Genomic DNA, 22621 nt, shown 5'->3' with positions numbered 1-22621 from the left:
ATTAGAGTTGGTATTTATAAGAGGGTTAAGTGGTTGGGGTTTAAATGAAGGTGGTTGGGAGTTAGGAGGGGTACTAAATAAGTTGGTTGGAGGTTAGAAGGTGGGTTTGGGGTATTAAATGAGTTGGTTGGAGATTAGAACATTAGAAAACTGGTTGGGGAGATGAAAATTTTCCTTTTTAGTCCTTGCACTTGTATTGTTGGTTATTTTATGCTATAACTTGTATTATTTACATAAAATTAAGTATAAATCATGTATATAAGTGTAACTCAAGTAAAGTGAATGTATAAATAAGTATTTTAATGCATAAAGAATCCTAAAACGCGTATTTGTTCGTGAAATAAGTATGTGTTTACGAGAATGCTGAGCAAGTATCAAGTATGTGAATAAGTCGAATGTAAAACAAGTACGAATAATCAAGGTATAGTAGGTATAAAATGCTCAAGTTTTATTACGATCAATGTTTCGAATTACGAAGCTCAAAGTGAAATACGAATACGATACGTATATAAGTTTCCAAAAATAGGAAAGTAAACGATCTTCCTAATTAAGGTAAGTTTCAAAAGCGAGGCGTTACATTCAGTTGTACTTTTGTTTTGTATGTACAAACTGATTTTATATATATTTATGCAGTTGATCTTTTATTTACACGATGTCTGTTTGAATTGTTTGCGTTTCTTTCATACGTCTCTTTCGCAACTTGTTGTACGGTGTTTTAGTTAGACATGTTCGTGTAATTTAACAAAATAAAATCGGTTAACATTTATAAAAGTAATGGCATAATGAAACGTATCTTATACACGACTGTTGCCCCAACACTAAACCCAATTCACTACGAACTTCATTTTCTCCTTTTCTAGTCTCGAAGAATCTCGTTCCGTATTTCTGTTTCTCTAGTTTTTCTACAAAATAATAATAAAAAAAGTTGGTGAAATTGAATAACAAAGCAAAGTTAGTGATCGCATACCGATGACGCGATGGTTGGAAAAGTGCGTGTGCTGCTGCTGGTGCTTATAAATTGTTCGGAAAGTGAAGTCCATTGGGTTTAAAAGTGGTGAAGCAGAATAGGGTTCCGGCAGTAGGGTAATGTGATCGATGAGTTTGATTTGAATTTTGAAAGGAGGAAGAAGTAAGGAAGAAGAAGATAAATGGTGGTGATACAGTGATTTTCAATAATGTAGTTGGGCACTCATGTTAAACACCCGTTACAAATCAACTTTAAATTATATATGGTATAAAAAATAAAACACAAATGTACAACTTTTCAACAAAAAACCACAACCAAATACAACCAAAACCCCACTTTTTCCACCCAAACCCCACTAATTTCCACCAAAAAACAAACAGAACCTAAGCGTCGCGCTTTTGCCAAAGCACAGCGCTTAGGTACAAGGTCAACATACAAGGTCTGACACGTTTAGACCTTGTCTGTTGACTTTACATCTAAGCGCTACGCTTTGGCTAAAGCGTAGTGCTTCGGTGTGTGTGAATAGACAAGGGGCGTGTGTGAATAGCCTAAGTGTAACGTCCTAAGTCCATTTTAATCATTTATCCAATAAATTTCGATTAATTATAGTGTAATAATATTAAACATACACTTAAAATTACGAGTTTGTTAAAACATTTCACTAAATAAAACATCCCAACATATTGTAATTTAATTCGCCGTTTGAAACGTGACGACGAAACTATTCGCGGAAGCTTTGATCTCGTGTGTTCAGTTCTTCGTTGGGTTTGATCATCATCCGACACTTCAAAAGTAAACCTACACTTCACGAAACACGAAATGAGTTAGTCTCACATGATCTAATAGTGTTATTCAAGTCCGAATACAAGATTGGACAAGATGAATAGTTTTATTTTGTCAGATAATAAGCCCCTCACTGGGCGCAATAGACATCTTCTTTGTCTTTTATAATCGGCCACCATAAACATTATTTATGATGGTTACTTGATTCATATAAACAATTTCGCTATGCCAATTTATTAACCAACACCACCCAATAGCGAAGGGTGTATTAGGATCCTTAGAAAAAGGCAGAATTAAAAAGAATAAACGGAAACTGTTCCGAATGGATACAAATATGAAAAGTAACAGAACCTAAGCGTCGCGCTTTTGCCAAAGCACAGCGCTTAGGTACAAGGTCAACATACAAGGTCTGACACGTTTAGACCTTGTCTGTTGACTTTACATCTAAGCGCTACGCTTTGGCTAAAGCGTAGTGCTTCGGTGTGTGTGAATAGACAAGGGGCGTGTGTGAATAGCCTAAGTGTAACGTCCTAAGTCCATTTTAATCATTTATCCAATAAATTTCGATTAATTATAGTGTAATAATATTAAACATACACTTAAAAATACGAGTTTGTTAAAACATTTCACTAAATAAAACATCCCAACATATTGTAATTTAATTCGCCGTTTGAAACGTGACGACGAAACTATTCGCGGAAGCTTTGATCTCGTGTGTTCAGTTCTTCGTTGGGTTTGATCATCATCCGACACTTCAAAAGTAAACCTACATTTCACGAAACACGAAATGAGTTAGTCTCACATGATCTAGTAGTGTTATTCAAGTCCGAATACAAGATTGGACAAGATGAATAGTTTTATTTTGTCAGATAATAAGCCCCTCACTGGGCGCAATAGACATCTTCTTTGTCTTTTATAATCGGCCACCATAAACATTATTTATGATGGTTACTTGATTCATATAAACAATTTCGCTATGCCAATTTATTAACCAACACCACCCAATAGCGAAGGGTGTATTAGGATCCTTAGAAAAAGGCAGAATTAAAAAGAATAAACGAAAACTGTTCCGAATGGCTACAAATATGAAAAGTTTGTCAATTAATCTGGGCTCTACCGTAGCTTACGGTAGCTACCGTAAGCTACGGTAGCCTCTGAGCATAAGGGGGGGCTGCCGTAAGGCAGTACAGAATCACCGTAACAACTTCAGTCTCTACCGTAAGTTACGGTGGCTACCGTAACTTACGGTAGCTCACTGGGCAGAATATTTTGCAGCTGTTGCTGCATTTTCCAGCTCCGATTCTTTTTACGAAAACGTGCATAACTTTAAATCTACATATCCGTTTTACGTCATTCTTTTTCCTACGCGCCCGTAATTTAATTCTCCATCTTATGGAGTTAATATCCAATATCTGGTTTAACAAAATTTCAGACTTTTAAGTTTTCGGTTTATTACCCTTTTTACCAAATTTTGACCCGTTTGTGATTTTATCAAACAAACATGTTGGTTTGATCTTTAAACTCGTGAACTTCATAATTTCAATATCTCCTATCATATTAATCTCAAATCACGGGTTTCTTACACAATAAAAACCCGTTTACGCTCAAGTGCTTATTTTGACCCATTAAGTGTATTTAAGCACTTTAAAGCTTCGAATCACTTTCATTTTATTTTACATCCTATCTCCAATTTTTTTATACATATCATAAGGACTTAATTTAATAAAACGTATATCTCTAAACAACTCTTAAGGTTGTTTGCCCTATTTACCCTTCAAGGGCTTTTTGGTCAAATTTAATCCTTCATTTTGCGACAAAGGACTTTCGCTAATAATTGACCAAAATATTTGCTTCTAACTACAATACAAAACATGCGTACCTGGCTCGGGTCAAGTATTGACCCGTTTAATACCTCACATTAATGATTTCGCTAATTTATAGCGGTGTAAATTTCCATAAGTCGTTTTTATCCTATGTGCACTAGACTCAACAATACTCATTAGTTGTTATTTGTCAAATGGCGCTAAAAATCACCCTTTGACTCGTTTGGTCTGAACGACCAAACATTTTGCATTTGTATTTGAAATGGTATATATATATTCCATTTCGTTATTTAACCCATTTCGGCTTACACCGTAGGGTGTCTTATAACTTTAACTTTTGTTTGTCGACACGCGACTAAGTTACCATTTTATCCCTATCCTTATTACGAGTTACCCCATACGGTAACATCTCAAGATTCATTATATGTTTGCCATTCACAGCTATATTACCTTTTACTCATGTTTACTATTCATCATGGTTTTTATCAATTTTGTATCTGTTCCGACTCGTATTGATTGCGTCGGAATCCATATTTCCAATATTATCCCTATCGAGTTTATAACTTATAGAATAATTAAGTATTCTACAACAAGGTGTAAGTTTCACTTACCTCGCATCCAAGCAACGTTTTCTTTTCGTACTCGCTCCGTTTGACCCGCTTCCTCCCAAGCCTCCATCCAGCTTGTCAAAAGTCAAACTATCATCATAATTCGTAAGAAGGTTAGTTTAGTCATTGTCAATCATGACTATTCCACCTTACGTATTTTCTCTCAAAATTTTCATTCGATTTTATTAATGGTCAGTTTGACTTTTTAAAAGTCAAATGCCCATTAGTACATGAATTGCACATTTAAGTTCATCAACTACTTTTGGTCATTTTCAAATGACCCGGTAGGCATTCTTTTAAGCCATCGTTTTTAACTAATCTTTTAACCGAGTTATTACATTTCCAACACCTTATCTTGTTCAAGCGATTATCAAGACTAATTTATTCATTCGTTTCGCAAGAACTAAGGGTTTCTCATATACGAGTGAAACCCGTTTTATCATATCACTAGTGTTCACCCGAACACCTAATATAATCAAGTTCTATCTACAAACTAGTAGGTACCCAATTTCACTTAGGCATTTTATCGAACACCTTATGTGCGAAACTCGTATATTTCTTTTATCAAGTTCATGGTTATTGTTTTAACCAAGTTTTTAACATCAAATTCAACCCTCTATGTCTAGTGTATATAGACATCATCCAGAACTATTTTTTACAGCAACAATTTCACATATTTATCATCACTTTTCAAGTGATCATCATAGTACCATAAACCCACTTATCACCTACAAGGTCATTAGTTAAATCTCTAGTTTTATGGCACTATTTTACTAAATTTACATCTAGGGTTCGTTCCTAAATTCATAGAAATCACAATTTCACTATAACATTCATATTTCATACAAGAATTCATTCATGCATGACTATCAAATTTCACAAGTATCATCAAACATCGAAATTCAACATACCTTGTGATCCCCTAAGCTTGGTGATCACGACTTTATTAAAAGCCCCAATTTCCCGGCTCGATTTCTCTTTGATTTTGGCAATTTTCGTGAGTTAGGGTTCTTGGAAGGGAACCCCCTTTTTGCTCTTGATGTTGTTCGACCAAACACACACACAATGTGTGTGTTTTGGTTTTTATTTCATTTAACTTAAAACATTTTCATGTTTGCCTCTTTTTAGTCCCTCAAGTTTTGTTAATTAGTAAGTAGGCTACAACCTACTTATTTTTAACAATGTTTTGTCTTGTTAACTAGGTTAAACTTTTCTAGTTTAACTTAGTGAGTTCGGGGTAGTCATAATCCGTTTCATTTTTAAGTCCCGTTAACTCGGAGCTTTCATAAACTTTATTTCCTCAAAACTTTTATTCTCTTTTTTTTTTAATATTAGGTTTAGTTATTTAAATCCTAATATTTACCGGGTTAATTTACCATTAACAATATTTTACCCGTTTTTTTTAGTATTTATGGGGTTTGATTATCAAACTCGTTTTCAGTGTGTTACAAGTCTACCCCCCTTAAAGAGGTTTCGTCCTCGAAACCTTTTCTTACATAATTCATTGAGTTTAAACTCAATGCATTTGATCTGAGAAATCTTTTAAACATTACTTATACTTTAACCAATTGTTAATATTACCGGAAAAGTATGGTAATATCTTTTTGGTTACTAATCGTCTACGTATCTCATACGACATAGTGCAACTTGAAATAACGTAATCTCGTTATTTCCACTAGTTTAGTTAACTTAGCGATATCCAGCGTTTTCATATACGAACTTTATCTCCCAGTATTGTTTTACGCGGGAAGTTACAATCAGCTTCCTTGTTTTATACAATTGACCCGTAGGTTCTTTCACTTAGCCTCGTAGGCTATTACTTTAGATTTTTTTTTCACCTTTTTTACCTTATTAAGGTGAGACCCCAACAATTCGTTTCTTTCTATTTGTGACCCGAAGGTCTTCTTTTTTTGGTCCCGTAGACCTTAGCATCATTTATAATCTCATAGGTTATGCTAATCCCGTAGATCATCTTTTATTCAAGTCCTTATTCAAAGGTATACACATTTATATATGTATATGGCGTTAAGGCACCCTTTTTATGTTCAAAGTCATTTATTTTCTCTTTTGTATTTCCTTTGACCGTGACCGTAGTCTAAGGCTATATTTGTTTTCTTTCGAACAAATTTTCCGACTTTATGACTTCTCACGTCATTTATGCGTCGGTTCATCTTATGCTCACTCTTATCCAGTTTACATATATTCGTATTTGATTATGTCCCATTACCGGGCTCATTATTCTTTTGCTTTTAACGTTACCGTTATTCCGCTTGCGCTTACTCATGCCATCCGGCATTATATTATATTCAAACCCGTTTGACTTATTCATGTGAAATTTCATCATTTATGGATGTCAAACTTCACTCTTTGTTCGACCCGTTCAACTTTAAAATAGTTGAACATAATTTATCAAAATTTCTATTTACATCATCTTGTCGTCTTTTAGTCATGACTCGAAACCCGAGTCTTTTAACTTCCATCCGAGTTCCCGTTTCTTGGTTTACTCATGTGTTTAACTCCTTACCCATCAACCGGGTGTTTTACCGAAGTCGTTATTATTGCAACCCTTCCGGTATGCATTAAGACTTCGTTTCACTTTTATATTCCGACCTTGTCCTCAAGTTTGGCGTTTTACAATAAAATGGCCCATTAAGAGTCATAATTGCATTCTCCGGGTTCGAGCGTAAGCACACCCCCTCCCAATACATATCTTTGTCATTTATATGTTTGCATTCTCCGGGTTCGAGTGTAAGTACACCCCTCCCAATGCATATCTTAATTGTTTTACATATTTGCATTTTCCGGGTTCGAGTGTAAGTACACCCCCTCCCAATACATATATTAGTCTTTTTACATTAATCTTTGTCCCTTCACTCGGGCTCATTATCCTAATGTAATACGGTTCCGTCACCCGGCTGTGCGTTTACATTATTATCAAATATTTTGGTCATTTGATTCATTTGGGTACTTTTAACTTGTCCCATTTACCCTGTCCTTACTACATCGGATGTAAGTATGTCCATCAAAAAAGTTCATGGTACCACGTGTTCACTACTTACTTGGCCAGAGTAAGCGATCAACACCTGATATACATGACCTTTTATAATTTTCACATTACACCCCATGTAAGTAACGCCTCTATTTAGTTTTCTTGGAAGTAATATCCTGGATAGGTATTCTATTCAGGTTTTCCAAGTTTTTAATTTACATATGCAACGGTCAATCTCTACGTATTTGTTGCATATTACTATTTGTGCAATTAAAATTAAAAACGTGCACCTGGTAATGCTTGCCCCGACGGGCGTTCCTTGCCATTAACCTTGTTCGCGGTCGTTACGCGATTTAGTCCTTGGTGAGCATGCTCCACTTGTCATACTTCAGACCGTTCCTCTATCATATCTGTAATTTGTTTAACCCCTGTCATCTTTAAATGCAAGTGTCCTTCAATTAAGACATTCACAAAAGTTAGTCATGTCAACTTTACTAAACGCCCGTATCATAATACAAGGCTTTTCTACTATATGTGTCAGCGCACGAAATTTTGTTAGCTATATCTATCATTTAATTGGGGTAACGTGTACTACACAATAACCCTATGTGTTGTTTACAACACTTTAATACGCTAAACCATTAACATACATGCAGTTACTGGATTTGCGATCAAGCCTCGAACCGAACACCAATCTTCATCAAGAGCATAAGGTTTAAGTCCAAGCATAGTTTTCCCCACCATACTTGAATCTCTTAAACTAAGGCTCTGATACCAACTTGTAACGTCCTAAGTCCATTTTAACCATTTATCCAATAAATTTTGATTAATTATAGTGTAATAATATTAAACATACACTTAAAAATACGAGTTTGTTAAAACATTTCACTAAATAAAACATTCCAACATTTTGTAATTTAATTCGCTGTTTGAGACGTGACGACGAAACTATTCGCGGAAGCTTTGATCTCGTGTGTTCGGTTCTTCGTCGGGTTTGATCATCATCCGACACTTCAAAAGTAAACCTACATTTCACGAAACATGAAATGAGTTAGTCTCACATGATCTAATAGTGTTAATCAAGTCCGAATACAAGATTGGACAAGATGAATAGTTTTATTTTGCCAGATAATAAGCCCCTCACTGGGCGCAATAGACATCTTCTTTGTCTTTTATAATCGGCCACCATAAACATTATTTATGATGGTTACTTGATTCATATAAACAATTTCGCTATGCCAATTTATTAACCAACACCACCCAATAGCGAAGGGTGTATTAGGATCCTTAGAAAAAGGCAGAATTAAAAACAATAAACGGAAACTGTTCCAAATGGCTACAAATATGAAAAGTTTGTCAATTAATCTGGGCTCTATCGTAGCTTACGTAGCTACCGTAAGCTACGGTAGCCTCTGAGCATAGGGGGGCTGCCGTAAGGCAAGAATGAATAACCGTAACAACTTCAGTCTCTACCGCAAGTTACGGTAGCCACCGTAACTTACGGTAGCTCACTGGGCAGAATATTTTGCAGCTATTGCTGCATTTTCCAGCTCCGATTCTTTTTACGAAAACGTGCATAACTTTAAATCTACATATCTGTTTTACGTGATTCTTTTTCCTACGCGCCCGTAATTTAATTCTCCATCTTATGGAGTTAATATCCAATATCTGGTTTAACAAAATTTCAGACTTTTAAGTCTTCGGTTTATTACCCTTTTTACCAAATTTTGACCCGTTTGTGATTTTATCAAACAAACATGTTGGTTTGATCTTTAAACTCGTGAACTTCTCAATTTCAATATCTCCTATCATATTAATCTCAAATCACGGGTTTCTTACACAATAAAAACCCGTTTACGCTCAAGTGCTTATTTTGACACATTAATGGTATTTAAGCACTTTAAAGCTTAGAATCGCTTTCATTTTAGTTTACATCCTATCTCCAATATTTTTATACATATTATAAGGACTTAATTTAATAAAACGTTTATCTCTAAACAACTCTTAAGCTTGTTTGCCCTATTTACCCCTCAAAGGCTTTTTGGTCAAATTTAATCCTTCATTTTGCGAGAAAGGACTTTCGCTAATAATTGACCAAAATATCGCTTCTAACTACAATACAAAACATGCGTACCTGGCTCGGGTCAAGTATTGACCCGTTTAATACCTCGCATTAATGATTTCGCTAATTTATAGCGGCGTAAATTTCCATAAGTTGTTTTTATCCTGTGTGCACTAGACTCAACAATACTCATTAGTTGTTATTTGTCAAATGGCGCTAAAAATCACCCTTTGACTCGTTTGGTCTAAACGACCAAACATTTTGCATTTGTATTTGGAATGGTATATATATATATATATATTCCATTTCGTTATTTAACCCATTTCGGCTTACATCGTAGGGTGTCTTATAACTTTAACTTTTGTTTGTCGACACGCGACTAAGTTACCATTTTATCCCTATCCTTATTACGAGTTACCCCATACGGTAACATCTCAAGATTCATTATATGTTTGCCATTCACGGCTATATTACCTTTTACTCATGTTTACCATTCATAATGGTTTTTATCAATTTTGTATATGTTCCGACTCGTATTGATCGCGTCGGAATCGATATTTCCAATATTATCCCTATCGAGTTTATAACTTATAGAATAATTAAGTATTCTACAACAAGGTGTAAGTTTCACTTACCTCGCATCCAAGCAACGTTTTCTTTTCGTACTCGCTCTGTTTGACCCGCTTCCTCCCAAGCCTCCATCCAGCTTGTCAAGAGTCAAACTATTATCATAATTCGTAAGACGGTTAGTTTAGTCATTGTCAATCATGACTATTCCACCTTACGTATTTTCTCTCAAAATTATCATTCGATTTTATTAATGGTCAGTTTGACTTTTTAAAAGTCAAATGCCAATTAGTACATGAATTGCACATTTAAGTTCATCAACTAGTTTTGGTCATTTTCAAATGACCCGGTAGGCATTCTTTTAAGCCATCGTTTTTAACTAATCTTTTAACCGAGTTATTACATTTCCAACACCTTATCTTGTTCAAGCTATTATCAAGACTAATTTATTCATTCGTTTCGCAAGAACTAAGGGTTTCTCATATACGAGTGAAACCCGTTTTATCATATCACTAGTGTTCACCCGAACACCTAATATAATCAAGTTCTATCTACAAACTAGTAGGTACCCAATTTCACTTAGGCATTTTATCGAACACCTTATGTGCGAAACTCGTATATTTCTTTTATCAAGTTCATGGTTATTGTTTTAACCAAGTTTTTAACATCAAATTCAACCCTCTATGTCTAGTGTATATAGATATCATCCAGAACTATTTTTTACAACAACAATTTCACATATTTATCATCACTTTTCAAGTGATCATCATAGTACCATAAACCCACTTATCACCTACAAGGTCATTAGTTAAATCTCTAGTTTTTTGGCACTATTTTACTAAATTTACATCTAGGGTTCGTTCCTAGATTCATAGAAATCACAATTTCACTATAACATTCATATTTCATACAAGAATTCATTCATGCATGACTATCAAATTTCACAAGTATCATCAAACATCAAAATTCAACATACCTTGTGATCCCCTAAGCTTGGTGATCACGACTTTTTTAAAAGCCCCAATTTCCCGGCTCGATTTCTCTTTGATTTTGGCAATTTTCGTGAGTTAGGGTTCTTGGAAGGGAACCCCCTTTTTGCTCCTGATGTTGTTCGACCAAACACACACACAATGTGTGTGTTTTGGTTTTTATTTCATTTAACTTAAAACATTTTCATGTTTGCCTCTTTTTAGTCCCTCAAGTTTTGTTAATTAGTAAGTAGGCTACAACCTACTTATTTTTAACAATGTTTTGTCTTGTTAACTTGGTTAAACTTTTCTAGTTTAACTTAGTGAGTTCGGGGTAGTCATAACCCGTTTCATTTTTAAGTCCCGTTAACTCGGAGCTTTCATAAACTTTATTTCCTCAAAACTTTTATTCTCTTTTTATTTAATATTAGGTTTAGTTATTTAAATCCTAATATTTACCGGGTTAATTTTACCATTAACAGTATTTTACCCGTTTTTTTTAGTATTTATGGGGTTTGATTATCAAACCCGTTTTCAGGGTGTTACACGAAGCCTACTAGAATTATCTCCTCAATAATCTATTCATCATTGTCTTCAACGAGAAGCAGTGAAGCACTAATCTTTTTCCTTTATTCTCTATTCCACAGATTCCCTCATCTCGCCTGAGATAGCTTATCTCGTGTCGTTACGATCTCTTCGCCGTTCGTGGTGGCTGATTCCGTTTCGGTGTCTGGAATCGAAGAATCAGGGAGTTTCAACTCCTGATGGTGTCGTTTTACAAATTTGCTGATTTGCGTAAACCATTGAAAAGCTGGTAAGTGTTCTCTACATACATGTTGCTTAATTAGGTTTAATCGACGTACATATAGCTATTGTGATCTTTTCATATAAACGTCAACTTTAAAATCGGTAAAAATGCTTTTTTTTCCGTTTTGTTTTTGTTTTTCTTGATTACAATTGGTTCGTTGTAGTTTTTTTTTTCTTTGGTTATGCTTGTGGTGGAACTCAATTTCTTGTAATCTTAAAATAATAATAGTATATTTGGAAAATCTACGGGTAAAAGATGTTGAGATTATGTTTTTGCTGTATCTAGATGTAGGTCTCTATTTATGAGACTTGTTCACTAATAACTTATTGTTTTTGAATGAAGCTAGGATCAACTCATGACATGATGGTGAGCATCCATAGACAAAGACTCGTCAAACTTTATGGACCATAATGGTATCTGTGTAACAATATATTTTCATGTCTAGGAATTACTATAGGTGTTTATAGATGAAAATTAACGAATAATAGATGAATCGACCTCGAGTTGAAATCATTCTCGTGAACCAAGCTCAAGCTTTGAATATATGACTCGAAAAGAGCCCCCCCTCCCCCCCAAATTCAAATATAGTCGAAGAAACCAAGTCAAGTTGGTCTTACCAGTTATAATAATTGGAAATAAAGGGTCTGTTTGGTATGGGGTAATGGAATGGACGGGGGAATGGAATGGACGAGGTAATGGAATGGATGTGGTAATGGAATTGAACATTACCATTGCATGTCTTGTTTGGTTACCAAGTGAGAATGGAATGAGCGGTGGCAGGTGGTGGCGATGGGTGGTGGTGGTTAATAGCGATGGCGGAGGTGGATGGCGACGGCGGTGATCGAAGGTGGCAGTGGTGATGGTAGCACCGATGATCGAAGGTGGGTGGTAGTGGTGATCAGAGGTGGCAACGGCGATGGTGGATGGCGGCGATGGCGGTGGCAGGGATGGAGGTGGGTGGCGGCAACAACGGTGGCGGATGACGGCGGTGGTGGGTGGCGGGTGGCGGCAAAGGTGGGTGACGGTGGCGGATGACAGTGGTGGTTGGTGGTGGCAACGGTAGTGGCTTGTGGTGTTGTCAATGAAGGGTGAAGAGGGAATGGAATGGAAAAAAAAACAGGGGGGGGGGGGGATGGAATGATTTTGAGGGAATGGAATGCATTTTGGAATGGGCGGTTCCATTCCATCGACCAACCAAACACTCTTTTCTTCATTACCTCTCAATGGTCCATTCCATTCCATCTCTCATTCCTTCATACCAAACGCTACATATCTGATCTACAGAAAGATTGACAACAAACATGTATAATACTTTGGGTTATATACAATATACCTTTATAGTGTGGTAGTAGTAAAGTGTTCTACAACCTTTACCTCATCAAGGTGTTATGACCATTCACAGAGGCGAATGATTGTTATTTGGTAACCGTTTAGACAAAATTTCGTAAAAAGTTCTTAGTGAGCTTTTAAAATACTTGGTGTCTACTTCAATAAACTTTGTCTAGCTATGGAGCTTATATGAGTTATTAGGGCTCTAAACAAACAGAACAGACATGAACGAGAAGTTCATGTTCGTTCGTTAAGGAAATGCAGATGTTCGTGAATACATGTCGAACAGAAGTTTATGTTCGTATTCGTTTTTTAAGAAATTTTAATTGTCCGCGAACAGTTCGTGAACACTGGTCTAGAACACAAATATACACAAACGAATATTAAACTTAAAATTAAAAAAAAACATCATTAACCTTAAACATCTGACACAAGTAATCAAATACAACCATTAGATGATAAATCAAGAATATAAGATACAAGAAGTCTACTACAAACACCATATGATAAATCGAGTTTAGCTAACTTAAGAAATAATTATCTAAAGTTACTCAGACATATCTCATATAAAATGCATTTGGTGTCTAACTTCTTCATATGTTTAGATAAGGGATTATGCTTTACTATTTTTAATATAATTATTAACTAACGTTTAGGGGTAGGGGAGGGATAAAACTTAAGAGGGAAAGTTAAATATTAAAAAACTTTTAACAAATTAACATAAATAAATGAACACAAACGAACGTAAACGAACATATTGCCGAACGTCTACGAACGTAGTCGAACGAACGAGACCTGTGTTCCTGTTCGTTCATTTAGTTAATCGAACGGAATATCTTGTTCGCCTTCGTTCATTAACTAAACGAACAAACATAAACAAACTTCATGTTGAACGGTTCACGATTCGCTGAACGTTTGATACATTTAGAGCCGTATGAGTTATCATATAGATTCACTAGATTTTTTGTATCTTTTAAGAAAGCTCACCGGAGTTCACTAGATTTTTTATAACCATTTTTTTTTTATAAATTATGAGTTTGATCACTTTTATCTGTAATCGGGAAAGAAGAGAACGTTATCATCACCCCGACACCCCTATTAAAAATTTATATTTCCTCTACTGAATTAAACCGATTAAAAACTCTTATCTACAAGAACAAGCATATGGGAAAAAGTTGTTTCCAACTTATTTTTATAATTATAGTCGACTTCATACCTATTCTATGAGTGCTATGTTACAAAATACGTTTGTTTGTTTCTTTATAGTTATAGAAAAAGTCATAGTTATAGTTAAGTGGAATACAATACTTTCTAAAAATAATTAAATACATTAATAATTAGAATTTGAATTCGTCACTTGATGTGAAAGTACTTGCTAATTATTATATTTAAGCTAAAATGATGATGTGATTACAACTTTATTAACATTTTTTTTATTAAAGGGCGGCACAAATATAGCAAAACATATCGTTATCAAGATGACTAATTTCATTTAATAATGAAACCAATCAATTTTCCAAATCATCTTTCAAAGTATTTTTTTTTTTTGGCAAATTAGTTGGTATATTCGTTAAAACTTAAAAGTATAGTTAACTCAAGCAACTTTTGGTAATTTTCAACTCCAAGTTTTAAAGAAAACAATAAATACAATATCTTAAATCAAATGATGTATATTGTTAAAATAATCGTGTTTTTGTAACTTTTATATGATTAGCTATGTGAAACTTTTTGTAATTCAACTTGAGCTAACTTAAATCATATAATAATATAAACATTCGAGACGGGTTCGAGTTAGTTTTTCATCCTTGATTTTTCATATATATTAGTAGTTTAGTTTTGATCGTATTTTTTGGACTAACACAATTTAGTGTTGTCTTGTTTTATAAGAATCATATAAAACAACATAAAAACATCAAAATTGAAAATAAATTAATAAAATAATAATAATAATAATAATAATAATAATAATAATAATAATAATAATTCGAGCCATGAGCTAGCTAGACTTGAATACGATCTCAATTTTAACTCCGATTGAAGTTTACAAATCGAGTCAGCTCGACACGTGTTGAAATAATTGCATGTAATTAATGTACCGCTTCGTAATTACTCGACGCCAGAACTAGGTGGCCGACGGTGGCCGGTATCCCATACTTTGTTGTTCTTGTTTTAATCGCCGGTTAAAGTAGATGAAAAAGATAAGTGTAGTTATTAACCAATTTCATGGCACATTTATATGTAATTTTTAGAGAATCACATTGCAGCTTTAATGGTGGCTTTAAAACTTGGCCATTAAGTTAATCCAAAAACACTATCCCATAAAAGTAAAGTGATTCATCTTTATTTAAATATTCATGTAAAGTAATTGGATATATGTAGTATTAATACAAATATTCAAAAGTAATTTCCAAGTCTTTGGATAATATAAAATATGATTTATTTCCAAACACAAACCATCAAACTTGACCACATATATTATAAACTAGTATTAAGCCCATGCGTTGCAGCGGTTGTCGTAAAACTGTGTCAAGTAGTATCAGTGCTATACCATTATCAGCGATCACCAACACCGGAAAACTCGTAAAAACAAAATAAATAAAAACGGAAAAAAATAAAGCCGAGCGAAAAGCAGACGTAAAATCTTTGAATTACGCACACTCGTTGTAGAGAAATTAAATCGAAACGTAATACATAGAAAAAAATAACTATGTTAATCCAAGACCCGTGCGTTGCGACGAACGTGTCAAACGAAGAAAAATAGATGTGTTTTGACGGGCCAAACGGGAAAAAATATACGAAAAATGTTGAACTCCACACGCACGTTGCGGTGCGTTAACTCACAAAATTTAGAACGAAACGAAAAGCTTGGGAATGATGAAAAGTATGGTGGAACAAAATTGAAAATTAAAAAGAGTTGGGGTTAAATTGGAAAAGATGAAAAGCTTTAGATTAATAAGTAAAAAACAAAGGGTCTAAATTGCAAAATTATAAAAGTTTTGGGTAATATTATTAATAAGTAAAAAAACAAAGGGGCTAAAACAAAGGATATTAATATTTTATTAGATATTAGATTTAGATATTTATAATATTATTAATTGGATTTATTAATATTAAAATAAATATAAGGATAAAGATAAAGATAAGTGATATTTATATATATTGGTTATTAGTATTAAAAGAAATATATTAATTAAATAAATATAAATAAAATTCATGTAGTTGAAGGAGAGAATGGCATGTGGCATTATTTGTAATCTTTTATTAATATTTATTTATTATTTATTTATTATTATTTATTATACTCTAGATGTTTTTAAGATAATCAAACAATAAGCCAATAAGGTGTTGCTCAATAAAATGCACCCGTAGGAGTCATTAATGTCGTTTTAAGCTTTTTTTCACAGTAAACAAAGGTTGTTTACATGGTATAAAGGCATGTGAAAATATAAGGATGAACAAAAGTAAAGATTTAAGGTTTACAATCGTTTGTCATAAAGGCAACAAACTGGATTGAAACACTGCTTATTTAAAATCAAGAAAATCATGGGCTTTGTAACACAGTTTCGTGCGTGTAGTGAAAACTTATATTTGCGAAATGAAATTTTGGGAGGCTTTTTCCTTTTTTGCTTTTTATAAACATACTCATTTATCCGTGTTTAATACAACTATAACACAGAGTGGCTTGCTTATATAAGAAATCAAACAAATCTAAATCACTAAAAATTTGCACTAATATTAATAGTTAGCATATAAATTTTCTTTTAACTGGAGACCCTAGGCCCAAACCTGAGTTACTTATAATTATAGTCCGGCCCTGATTTTTGTAACCGTATTGATTGATACATAAATATTATTTGTTAGGGAAAAATTAGATACGATCATAATGAACCAAGTTAAAGAAAACAACAAAATGATTATAAAATAACATCCAATGACTAGGGTGATAACTCATAAGTGCTTCAGATTGACTTTCACTTGCATACATTTTGTAAACTTATAATGTTATAGCTTCTAATACAAAAATAATAACAAATAAATAATTAACATAAACAAAAAACTTTGGTTTGAGACACTATCTTAATTTTTTCTTATCTTTCATCATAATCATGTGTTCCTCCAATGATCCAATAAACATGTGGTTTGAGCCACTATAATTTTTTTCCAGAAAAATGTTGTATGTCCTAGGAAGGCCTTCCCTCTTTGTCCTCAAACATCATATAGTAGAGACCTAAGAAGAAATCGATAAGAGAAAAGCAACACATCAAACATATACACAATATGTGTAATAAAAATTCAAGAACATACAACGTGCTGCAAATACATGACTTCGATGTATAAGGACCGCTTTGCAAAGACCGACCGAAATGGTATGAACCTTGTGCTTCTCTTTCCCACTTTGACCCACTAGAGTTGGCTCAAACAAAGTCCTAAAGTCGGAACACTCACTGGTAAACGCAATGAAAAGCGAAACATAAGTCAAAGTGTCTTCATGGTTTTTTTCATCATAGTAGAAGTATATAACCCATTGGTTTCAATTGTCATTCATTGAAAATATAGTATGTCGATTAATATTAAATTAATAGAAAGTATTCATGTTTTACTAAGTATAATTGTAGTTTAAAACAAAACCTCTTAAAGTTATTACTCATATGTTCAAATGCATTAAAACATTGTATAATTTAGGGTTCAAATACTAACTTTCGTTAAAGTTCTTGTTAAATTATTATGCAATGAGAAAAATACCATATAGGGGGTGTTTGGGATTGAGTTTGGAAATGACTTATTAACTTATTGGAGCCAATAAGTCATTTGGAAAAAGCGAGTAAGTCAATAAGTCAAAATGACTTATTGACTAATCGGTTTTTTTCAAACTCAATCCCATACTTAAAAAGTGAATTGCAAGAATAATCAACTTCAGCTCGTCAGGTTGTGTGCGATGTGATGATTAAGCGACAGATGATCATATTCAAAATTGGTATGGGATCACAGCTTCAATTGGCAACTCGGTGTTGGAAATTCTTGATCTCCCAGAGTGTCTAAACTAGTAAATGTAGCTGAACAGTTAAAGAAGTTAATACAAACGATTTTTGTGGTGACTCTTTGGTTTATTTGGAAGGCTCAAAACAATAAATTTAAAACAATGGTTGGCACTTGGCGCCCATCCAAAGTGCTGTAGGAGATAAAAGTGAACACGGATGTATGGTTTAAGAACAGGACGAAAGCGCATAATTTATATTGGTTTATTTGGTGTATACCACAACAAAGAAAATACTTCATAATTGCCATTTGTTGTCGTCCCGTATACCACAACAAAGAAAATACTTCATGTGTGGCTCTTAATAAATCATAAATGTCACATAACTAGTAGATGCCTCGCCCGCGTTGCGGGGCAAGGACCGAATAATTCTCAACCAATTAAAAAAAGACTACTATAATTTTCCTAGGGAAAAAAAAAAACAAAAACGATGATAAGACCATAGTAAACCAATTAAAACAAAAAACCTTTATAGTTTTCGTAAAAAAAAAAAAAAAAAACTAAAACGATGGGAAAAACGTAACTTTTAACTGAGGGCCAAATCATAAATTTAATTCGGGGATAAATTGTAAACTAAATGGACCAACGGGGGAGTGCCAGGAAGTTGCCGGCACGACTGTAATTTTACACTGGGGGCAAAATTGTAATGTCACCAGGAAAACAAACAAAAACGATTGGGAAAATGTAAAGTTAAGTTGAGGGTAAAATCATAACTTGGCTGTAAGAAAAAAAAAACTAATGGCAAAACTATAAATTTATACGGGGCAAAATCGTAATTTTGAACCAAGTGCAAAATCAAAATTTTTAGCTGGGAGTAAAAGGGAATTTTTTTTTAAGTGGGGGTAAGAACATAATTTTAAACTGATGGCAAAATCGTAATTTTAAGGGGAAAAACTAATGGCAAAAGTGTAAAATTAAACGGGGCAAAATCATAATTTTTAACCGAGGGCGAAATCGAAATTTTTAGCTAAGAGTAAAAGGCAAAATCGTAATTTTAAGGAGAAAAAACTAATGGCAAAAGTGTAAAATTAAACGGGGCAAAATCGTAATTTTTAACCGAGGGCGAAATCGAAATTTTTAGCTAAGAGTAAAAGCGCAAATTTATTTTTAAGTGGGGGCAAAAACATAATTTTATACTGATGGTAAAATCGTAATTTTAAAACGGGACAAAATCGTAAATTTACTTGGCCAATAAGGAAGTGCCAGGTTGAGCCTGCCGCCTATTTCACCCAATTGGGTGGCGGACCTATTACTCAATTACATCATCATCTTGAAATTGCATGTATTGAAAATGAAAATGAAAATGCTTCATACTTGTATGGTAGTAGCATATGTGGTGGAATTGTACCGCCACCAACACAATGCATCATGAGTCAATATATCAATTTTATACATTTAATGCTATACCTTTTAATTCTTTGTTTGTATTTTCTTTTTCTTTATCGTTATCCGTTGTTTAATCATTGGGGTCCTTTAATCCTTAACATACACGTGCCCTACATATAGATGGTATAGACTCTAGCGTCAACTAGGTTAATTCATAGGCCCATTCTATACACACCCCCCCTCCTTCCTGATTACACTCCCCCTTGTGAGAGGAAAACTGTCGGTCCCACGCAGGCCCCACCTGTAAGTATGTGAGAGAAGGGGGGTGAAAAAAGTAAATAGGGGGGGTGTAGAAAGTAGCACCCAATTCATATGGCACATAAATCATATAATCATTACACCATAGGGTATGGTTTGGGTAGTCCCTTTGGGGACTATCCGCCATATAGGCGTCACGTCACATTCGATGAATGATCATTCAAAGAAGACTATCCAAGGGTGTAGGGACTACCCAATAATAAAAAATTAATATATAAAATAAAGGCTAAATTGCACTTTTCGTCCTTTATGTTTCAGGGTTTCTGCAGGCGCTGTCCTTTAAGTTTAAAAATTACACTCTATGTCCTTTATGTTTGCAACCTATAACAGGCGGTGTCCTTTCTCATAAACCCAGTTAACTTTTGATGTTAAAACCCCTTTTTGTAAAGCTTCTTAACAACAAGGACCATATCTGTAATTTTACCCTCTTCCCCAACCTCAAACCATTCATCTAAATCTCTGTAATCTGTATCTATATATTACAATACACCCACATAAAACTTCATCATCCTCCCTAAACACCCACTAACCTTATATCTTCACACTCCTTCTATCTCGATTCCACTTACAAACATGGATACACAGACACTTACACTCACCTGCCACACCCCTCATCCCCACAGCCACTCGATTGAACACCGGCAGCCAAGGAGGAGCCGACTGCCGGTCATCTGGTGCTCCGGCGGTTCATCTCGTCGACAAAGCACATTCCCCTCTCTATCCTCGATTCCGGCGACCGCAAGAACCGACGAGGGTTCCGGTGCCGGTGACGGCACACAGCGGCAGCAGCAGGACCCCACAGCTGGCGGTGCTTCGTTTTTCAGGCAATAGACACCGATATCAACGACAGCTGCACATCGGGCAATCAGGGGTGTCTCAGAGGTGGTTGTGGTAGGGTGAAGATGGACATGGGTGGGTGGTGTCGACCACCATCTCCGACGGCAAGCACAGCCAGTGACGCCGCTCACGGCGACGGCAGTGGAGACGATGACATGATTTCCGGTAAGAACCACCCCCTATTTTCTTCATTTTTTTAAGAATGATGGCTGATGATGTTTGGATCGGGTTTTTCAAGCGCGTTATGTTCGGTTCAGATTCGACTCGGGTTCGATTTGTTGTTCGAAGAAAGAAGAAGTAGAGTTTGTTGTATTACGGTGGGCTGTGAATTCGATTTGTTGGTGTGTCTTCATCGTAGAAGAAGATGTTGTTGCAGGTTTTTCATTACGAGATTTGAGAACGCTTTGTTGTTGTGATATATTTCTCGCACAGAAAAGAAAAATATTTGGATTGAAACACAAATTATTCAAGCATTACATACAATTCAAATCTGGATCGTTGTTTGGTTGATTGAGAATGGAGATGAAGGTGGGGTTTAAATTCGGTCCAATAGAATTTCAGTATTGCACATGTGGTCCCTGTTGTTATATAGTTTTACAAAGTTACAATTTGGGTTGTTTTAACATAAAAAGTTAACTGGGTTTATGAGAAAGGACACCGCCTGTTATAGGTTGCAAACATAAAGGACATAGAGTGTAATTTTTATACTTAAAGGACAGCGCCTGCAGAAACCTTGAAACATAAAGGACGAAAAGTGCAATTTTGCCTAAAATAAAAGAGAGAGAGAGAGAGAGAGAGAAGAAATGATGGGGGCCCCAGCACTGCAGCTCGTCGCTGCCGTCTTGAGGGGGACGTGACGGACCGCCAGGGGCGGTGTGGGACGGGGGGGGGGGGGGGGGGGTTGGGGGAGCCGAGCCCCATACCCTTTGGTCTTATACAAAACAATAGCAATATGGTATAAAAGGATACGACTTTAAAGAACATGTTTAGTTGTAACCCTTCTACTTATTATATATTCTATAGACGGCGTAAAACGTAACTGCTGTCAAGATGAATGATGACCGTCAGATCTTCATCATAACCCTTTAAACTCAGAAAAATAACCATAAATCTGGCGGTTATCGGAAGTTCTGAGCCTCTCTCCGAAATAGCAGTTTACAAAGACGTGGGTTATAATTCCACCTAAAAATTCCCTGAATTTAGGAGTCTCTTTCAACCAACCTCCACCACCGGCTGGCTATAAACCTACCAACACTGTCTGTCTCTGTCAATTATTGTAATCCGCAAGAAACATCATTCCCGTCCGTTCTATGTTGTTTGGAGTATTTACGACTGGAGATTTGGACAAAGGTGATTTAAACCCTTAATCATTTTTTTCTATGCTTTCATACCGCTCTGTCTAAACCGGTAGATGAAGACCCCTGATTGTTGTGTACCACCATTAGGGCTGCATACGAACCAAACGTTAGGCAAACAGTTCGTGAACCGTTCGGCGGGAAGTTCGTTTGTGTTCGTTCGCTTATTAAACAAACGAACACGAACAAAAAATTTCGTTCGTTTAGTTAAATGAACAAACATGAACAGAGGTCATGTTCGTTTGTTCGTTTATGTTCGTGAACGTTCGGTAACGCGTTCGTCGATACTTCATTAATGTTTTTAGTTTTTATATTTATTTAAATACTTCAAAATTCCAACAAATTAAATAGAGTAAATTACAAGTTTTGTCCTTTATGTATGTCCCAAATTGCAGGCGTTGTCCTTTGTCTTTAAAATTGATGAGTTTTGTCCTTAATGTTTGCAAATCTTGCACGTTATGTCCTTTAGGCCAAACCCAGTTAGATTTTTTGGTTAAATCTGCTCACCAAAGGGTATTTTTGTCTTTTTACCTATATATTTAGTATTATTATTTAAAAAATTAAAACAAAATATATTTAAAAAAATACTATTATTATTACTATTATTTATATACATATATATATATATACACACACACAGATCAAGATCAGATTTTCACTCTGATCAACCACCTCTACACCTCTCTCTCTCTACACCTCCCTCTCTCTCTCTACCACCATCAACCACCGTAACCACCATCCCCACCCCTGCAACCATCATCCCCACCCCTGCAACCACCGCCCCCACCCCACCTACCACCACCGCCCCTATCGTTCAGGACCGGGACCGCCACCGGAATCAAGCGA

At 35.1% G+C, this 22621-nt stretch overlaps 3 long non-coding RNA genes across 3 annotated transcripts; all 3 read right to left on the bottom strand.

Moving 5' to 3' along the window:
• Positions 1-2289: 2289 nt before the first annotated feature.
• LOC110909762 lies at positions 2290-5249 on the bottom strand. The gene is made up of 3 exons (XR_002575604.2): positions 5093-5249; positions 4185-4271; positions 2290-2516 (listed from the first exon to the last, which is right to left on the bottom strand). It is a non-coding gene; the product is annotated as an uncharacterized LOC110909762 (long non-coding RNA).
• Positions 5250-7968: 2719 nt separating this feature from the next.
• On the bottom strand, positions 7969-10937 carry LOC110909763. Its single transcript, XR_002575605.2, has 3 exons — positions 10776-10937; positions 9868-9954; positions 7969-8195 (listed from the first exon to the last, which is right to left on the bottom strand). It is a non-coding gene; the product is annotated as an uncharacterized LOC110909763 (long non-coding RNA).
• A 5903-nt stretch (positions 10938-16840) lies between these two features.
• Positions 16841-18131, bottom strand: LOC118487236. The gene is made up of 2 exons (XR_004880933.1): positions 17210-18131; positions 16841-17132 (listed from the first exon to the last, which is right to left on the bottom strand). It is a non-coding gene; the product is annotated as an uncharacterized LOC118487236 (long non-coding RNA).
• Between the last annotated feature and the right edge of the window lie 4490 nt (positions 18132-22621).

The sequence above is a fragment of the Helianthus annuus genome, chromosome 15 (genome assembly GCF_002127325.2).
Source record: "Helianthus annuus cultivar XRQ/B chromosome 15, HanXRQr2.0-SUNRISE, whole genome shotgun sequence".
NCBI classification, from domain to species: domain Eukaryota; kingdom Viridiplantae; phylum Streptophyta; class Magnoliopsida; order Asterales; family Asteraceae; genus Helianthus; species Helianthus annuus.
The sequence above is the reverse complement of the archived record's forward strand: the minus strand, read 5'-3'. Positions and strand labels throughout refer to the sequence as shown.